At 42.3% G+C, this 7,500-nt stretch overlaps 1 protein-coding gene across 1 annotated transcript in view; it reads left to right on the top strand.

Moving 5' to 3' along the window:
• Nucleotides 1-7,500, top strand: part of thbs3a (thrombospondin 3a) — a 115,463-nt gene that overhangs the window by 105,951 nt on the left and 2,012 nt on the right. The window lies entirely within an intron of this gene.

Below are 7,500 nucleotides of genomic sequence, written 5' to 3'. Positions count from 1 at the left end.
GGCCCAGGTAGAACACACTTATAGCCCACATGGGCATCCCAGTTAAGACCCACCTCGGCCCCACAAAGAATTGGCTAGGTGGGGCCCACCTAAGGCCCGTTTCAGTGGTCACAAACGGTGCTAGGGTGACCACCTCATTTGGTAGCATGCAGGGGCCTTAAGCAGCAGTAATGTAACACAAGCTTAACACAGTAGATCCGAAATGAGCAGAAATGACTACATTTCCCATGATGCCCTCTGATTGTGCAGCAACGCGTCGCTGCCATTATGCTACATTGTGTCACAAAAACCCACAAAATACACTAAAATGAAACTCTTCAACGGTAATTAGGTATTAGGTAGCATTGATGACATTTACCAGACTAACGTTCATACAGGTTGTTGGTAAGATGTGTAACATAGCCATTTCAGTCACGACAACAGCGTTAGCATTAGCCGCATGCTAACGCTACTCGTTCGTTAGCTTAGCTACACGCTAAGGGTTCATTATAGGCAGCGCTTGGCTTGGATAGTCATTTAACCCAACTAACGGCAACACAGTACGATACGATACAATAATACTTTATTGTCAGTTCACACTGAAATTTGTCTTGCGACCCAGCAGCCATGTATGCAACAATAAACAGTACACACATTTGACATGACATAAGAAAACAAAACAAAATACATACATAAAGACATACAAAGACAAGACCAATGTCCACCTCTCAGCCTACCCCAAGCCTACAACTCCTGATTAAGCCTCAATGTCGTCTGATGGACAAAGGACCTCTTCAGTTTGACCTTATTGTATGTAGGAACACTGTATCTCCTTCCTGAAGGCAGCAACCTATATTCTCCATACAAAGCATGGCTTGTGTTTGAAGTGATATTCCTTGCCAACCTTATCATACTGTCATTATACGTAGATGTATAGAGCCTCTGAAGTGGTTGTCCAACCATCTTTGAACAAATGTTCAGTTGCTGCAGCAGTTGTGACTTTAAGGCTACAGACAGACATCCATACCAGGTGGTACTACAGTACTGAAGAACACTCATAATAACAGAAGTGAAAAACAAAAGAAGAATCTGTCTACTAGCACCAAAAGATCTCAGGCGGCGAAGGAAATAGACTCTTTGCTTTGTCTTCTTACCCACTGATTCAATCTGGTCTTTCCATGACAGAAGGTGGTCAATTACTACTCCTAGGTATGTATACGAACATACCTGGTTGATCTGTTCACTATGAATAGTAATGGGGGATCTGTGTATCTCTAGTGGGGCACCAAAAACAATCTCCTCTGTCTTTTTTGTGTTAATGATAAGAGCGTTGTTATCACTCCACTCCACCACCTTATTTACTCTGTGTTGGTGCAGTCCAGGATCACTGGAACTATCCAAAAGAGAAATCAAAACTGTATCATCAGAGTACTTTAGAATGTATTGGTCTGGTTTGTCAGTGCGACATTCAGACAGACATTCCTCAGTACGACAGCTGTCAGTATAAAGGGTGAAAAGTACAGCTGAGCTTACACAACCCTGGGGAGCACCAACATTAGTAGTTAATGCTGCGGAGAGGGTTCTGTTCACTTTCACCCTCTGTACTCTGTTAGTAAGGAAGGAAGCATACCAGTGAATTAAGTATGGATTCAGTTCCAACTGTACCATCTTTGACACCAGAATATCAGACTGTATTGTATTGAAAGCTGAAGAGAAGTCTAAGAACATCACCCTTGCATGATTCTTATTAGACTTATCTAGGTGTTTTGTAATGAAGTGGACCAGTGTGACAACCGCATCCTCTGTACCGCAACCTTTCTTATAAGCAAACTGACAGGGGTCGAATTTGTCTTTAGTTATACTTACAAGATGTTGCAACAGTATTCTTTCCAGTGATTTCATGATCACTGAAGTGAGAGCTATGGGTCTATAATCCTTATGTTCTTTTGGACATTGGATTTTGGGTAGTGGTTTTATGTGTGAGGTTTTCCAACACAGAGGAATTATGTGTGTGTCTACAGAGGTTTGAAATATTGGTTGCCACACAGGAGCCAACTCAGATGCGAAGTTTTTGAGGAGGAAAGCACTGCACTCGTCCGGCCCATTAGCTTTCCTTGTGTTAGTACACCAAAACACTTTTCTGACATCCTCTTCAGTGATGATAATTCTGTCTGAGGGGGCAGGTGTTACAGCCTTAAGTATTTCAGTGCACTTAGAGGAATCACCTAATGATTCGAATCTGGCAAAGAAAGTATTTAGGTCATTAGAAAAGCCAAGTTCATTATCTGTCACAATAGGTTTTGTTGGGGATGACATTCCCGTCATGGATTTCATAGTATCCCACGCCTTTTTGTGATTTTTGGCTTTGAACGCATCCTCTAGATGCTGTCTATGTGCCAATTTTGCCTGCCTCATTTTTGTTTTTAGCTTTTTTTCTGTCAATTTGAGACACCGAAATCTTTGTTTATGAAGGCTGTTTTCCTTTCATTTATAACATTCTTTATGTCCTTGGTCACATAACATTTATTGTTCGGATAGATTTTAATTTATTTTGTAGGAACAACCAGCTGTACACAAAAATTAATGTAATCATTTGTAACTGTGGTTACTTCGTCCAATGAACCATCTCTAAAGGTGTCCCAATCTGTACAGTCCAGGCATGCTCTCAGTTGTTCCTTGCTTTCATTTGTCCATGTCCTAACTACTTTCTTCTCCACCTTTCCTCTCTTCAGTTTTGACTTATAAACTGGAGTCATGCACACAACGTTGTGATCAGAGGTCAATATAGGCGGCCCAACCGTGGCAACATATGCATTTGGGATGTTCACATAACACTTGTCCAGAATGTTATTTTTCCTCGTCGCATCCTTAACATACTGTTCAAATCCCGGCAACACAGTGTCCAGATAGCACTGATTTAAGTCTCCCAGCACGATTGCTGGTGCCTCTGGATACTGCAGTTGCAGTCCGTGCACACAGTCAGCAGTGGTTTTTGCTGCTTGTGCAGCTCTTCCTGGCCCTTTAGGAGGCACATAAACTAGAAAAAGTAAAATGCACCCAAATTCGCAGGGAAGATAGAAAGGTCTTAAAGTCATGCCTAGGATCTCCACGTTGGGATCGTCGCATATACTAAGTTTGACGGAGAAGGATCGACACCAGAGATCATTTATGTACACACATACACCGCCGTAACCCCTCCCTCCACCTCTGTCCAGTCGTACCAGAGTGAATCCGGGGACTTCATAGAGTGAGTCTGGTTGTGATGGCTTTAACCAGCTCTCAGTGAAACAAAACAGTGATGCCTCACGAAAATCATGATTGTACCTGGTGTATGTCCGTATCGTGCCTATTTTGTTGTGCAGGGAACGCACGTTGGCCAGAACGATAGAAGGGAGCGGGGGGCGGGTGAATCTCCTCCGTAGTCGGTTCCGAATTCCCCCTCTTTTCCCTCGTCTCCTCTTCCTCTTTCCTCGGATCAACTCGGCGGGGATGTTATCCAACACCGGTAGGTGGACGTGGTTTGCCGTTGTGTTCGGCTCCGGCGGCCGTAATGCCAGCAGTGCAGCTCGGCTGTACACAGTGACACAGGCGATCCTGGTCACGCCGTCCTCACGCCAGATGTTTTTGTCGAGTTGAGTCTGTTCGACCGACAAGCAGGAGTTGATAGTCCATAGGATCAGCAGAGCTATTTCTACTGCTCTCATCATAACATGTAACGACATATAGGCACACGGACAATACAAATAACTAAACAATAAGGCATACAAGGCACTCTGAGGTCGCGGTGCTGCAGCAGAGCCGCGCACACGGAAGCAACAGCTCTGCAGAGCAGAGCAGAGCAGAGCAGAGCAGAGCAGAGCAGGGAGTAATGGACATAAACATTCACATACATGCTTTAGACACTATTAGCAGGCTGCATTAACAACCAGCAGCAACAGATTCCAAGTTGCAGGCCACGTTAGCAGCTAATGCTGTGTACGATGAGGGTTGGCAGGTCTGTTTGTCGTATAAGCGATTTTGGCCTTATGTGGGCGCACCATCTACAATGGAGTAACTGAGCAGGAATATTAACATTCACCACACTAACATTCATTGTTGACAAAGTGATTGCACAGCCGCTTCAGCCATGACAACCACGTTAGCGTTAGCTACATGCTAACGTTGAAAGTGCGTTAGCGTTAGCCGCATGCTAACGGCTCATGTTAAGCACCCCTGGGCACTAATCATTGAAATACAACGATCGCTATCACAGTAGTGGACATAAACATGCGTTACATTAGTAGGAGGCTGCAGTGACCTCAAAGTCTTGACAATATGAATGACAGGGCGATTTATTAGAGAAATGACGGTGCTTGTGCTGTCCAGCTGGGCTCGCAGAACAATCACGGAGGCCAGCCGTTGCTGCGTCAGTGCGTATGGCTGCTGTCTGGAAACTGCCCTCTGCATGACACGACCAATGAGAGTTAGCGCTTTCGTTGTTGCTAAGATACGGTGTGTGCCCCATAGCCTGTAGATCTCTCACACATGATTGGCGTAGCCTGCGTTGCCAGGTCTGCCTTTTGTATAAGCGATTTTGGGCTTATTTGGGCACGCTTTTGGGGCTCGTTTGCATAGACCACGGCAGCGCTTGTTTCTTGCCCGTTTCACGGATGTGGCAACGAAGGTGCTCAGTTTTGGTCGCAGATGCACTCATACACTCATGTACACTCCATGAGTGTGGCCGCCAATTATGGTAGCAGGATAACAGAACAACAATACACAACCAAAGCAGTGTGTGCGTTGGTCTTTGAAACCTCAAAATGTAACATAGTCTCTCGCGTCTCTGTGATTATCAATATGATAGTGACGTCACTGATGCATCCTTGGTATTTTATCATTGACGTCACAGACTAATCCTTAGTATATTTATCCTTATATACACGTTCGCTACACATGTGTGTTTTTGTTTGTTTTTTCACGGCTCGCGCTACTCAAGCACTAGCGGGATTATTATTTCTTGTCAACATTCAAGTAGAACAATGAGAAGGTATAACCCAGCTAAAATAATGTGTCATTATAAAAACATATATATAAATGATATATGATTAGCAGTCCACTTCCTCCTGTCGGTACGGATGTATTCACATTGCAGCGTTCCGTTCCCGAGTGCGCAGCAATCGGACCCGAGACTACCTCCTCAGGCGGTCTCGGGTACGGTACGGTGATCCGTTTCGGGGAACGATACGCAACGTTCACACTAGGGCATTAACGACTTGTGATTTTAGGAAGTCGACTCGACGTCAGTAATATAATAATTATTACAACAAAAAAAAAATTACTTTCGACTTCTCCTGGTGGGAGTCAACTTGTGTTAATTAAGTCGACTTTTTAGTGAATGCCCTAGTTCACACTCACAATATCTGCCAAGTGGCCCAGGGTGTGCACCCGTCTGAATCCGCCCTAAATGTCTCAATAGAAGAGCAGGGAGACCACCCCAATTATATAACTTACAGTATATTAACATTGTATTCACTAAAACAATTTACATAATAGAGCTTTACATCAAATAAATAGGGATTAAACGCAGTAGACAGTAGAAGTGCTAATAATCCCAACATAATGTTGATTCACTTTCAAGGTATGACTAGAACTATAAGTTATAGTTGTTAGAACTATAAGAAAAGTCTGTATTTGTTTGCGGACCCCCCCCCCCCCCCTCATCTCAAAATATGTTGTTTAATCGCATATCAATATTGCATTTTAATCGCATATCAATATTTGACCTGAGAACAGTGAAAAGCAAAATTTTCAAATGGATTTTGGCATACGTCTTTAAGTACATGTACTCAAGAACTGTACTTAAGTACAATTGTGAGGTATTTGCACTTGACTCGAGTATTTCCAATTTCTAATACTTTTACTTCTACTCCACTATATCTCAGAGGCAAATATTGAACAGAATACAATACAATTATTTGAAAACTTTAGTTACTAGTTACTTTGTAGATTTCAATTATTATTACAAAACAGACAGTAACCAGCCCTATATCGGCCATTTGAAAATAGCAGATCTACAAGCGCAACGCATTGTGAGCTTGTAGATCTGCTATTTTACACCACTGGAGGCAGAGTGTTACAGTAGGTGCGATTAAAATGCGTGAAATTTTTTAACGCGATATTTTTTCTGTAATTCATTGATCGAAATTAACGCGATGAAGTCCCGGCCCTAATATATATATATATATATATATATATATATATATATATATATATATATATATATATATATATATATCATTAGTTATCATTAGTTATTCGGGGTCCCCCTTGCAACACCATCACAGTCCGCCAGTGGGCCCGGTCCACAGGTTGGGAACCAATGAGTTAAGGTCATTTACACACCAAATAAACGATTGTGAAAATGCGTCCAGATTATTTCACAAACTATTATTTTGGTGATGATCTTCAAAAATAATCACGTCGATTTATCGCCTCGTTATGATCGCGCTTCAGTATGATGTGCTCATAACACAGTAGTTTAAATTTAAATATATAGTTGCAATGTTCCGATTTTTTTCATTATTATATATTGCTTAGAATGATGCTAGGTTCTCGGTTTACCTGTGATCCTAGATTACTGAGGCACTACACTGTCTCTTTGTATTCTATGTATGTGTTTACCGTGCTTATTGTAAATCACTCTGGAATAGCCCATTAAGACCGGGAAAGCACTATGAGCTTGTAGATCTGCTATTTTTTTAAAAATGAAAATGTGTGCAAATCTTTGAATATATATTTCTTAAAGCGAAAATGTTTAACTCAAATCTTTGCTTCTGGGGGATTCTACAAATGTCTTCTAAATCCTAACAGTTTTTTGTTTCTATATCAGTGGTTCTCAAACTTTTTCATGTCAAGGACCACCCAAAATTATATGTATTTGTCCGCGGACCCCCCCCCCCCCCCCCACACCATCTCAAAATATGTTGTTCCAGGGACCCCCCGGAAGCAAAGATTTGAGTTAAAAATTTTCGCTTAAAAATATATATATATATATTCAAAGATTTGCAAACATTTTCACGATTTTTCAAAAATAGCCAAAGAAAATCTTAAAATGACACACGGATGCGTTCCCGGTCTTAAAGGGTTAAGAGCGTCTGCTAAATGCCTACATTGTAAACTGTAGCGTGTCACGTGTCACTCAGAGCAGAAGCTTTAATGTCCTCGCTAACGGCCGGCTGCTCTTCTGAAAGGGACACTTTACCTTCTGTCTTTAAAAGCACCACCTGCTTTCAAAGCATGTCTCCACATCATGTCCAAATCTCCTCTTTTTGCTCCCTTTTTTCTCTTATCTTTCTTTGGAGAGAAAGGAGCTGGTGGAAAGAGGGGAGCAGGGGGGGTGAGAGAGAGAGAGAGAGAGAGAGAGAGAGAGAGAGAGAGAGAGAGAGAGAGAGAGAGAGAGAGAGAAAGAGAGAGGTGGAGAGGAGGAATGTTCTATAGAGGAGCCTTTTCACTGGACTTCACCCTGACAGTTGCTTTGTGGTG

This window comes from Gymnoscopelus braueri (genome assembly GCF_963280865.1).
Source record: "Gymnoscopelus braueri genome assembly, chromosome: 4".
NCBI lineage: Eukaryota > Metazoa > Chordata > Actinopteri > Myctophiformes > Myctophidae > Gymnoscopelus > Gymnoscopelus braueri.
The sequence above is the reverse complement of the archived record's forward strand: the minus strand, read 5'-3'. Positions and strand labels throughout refer to the sequence as shown.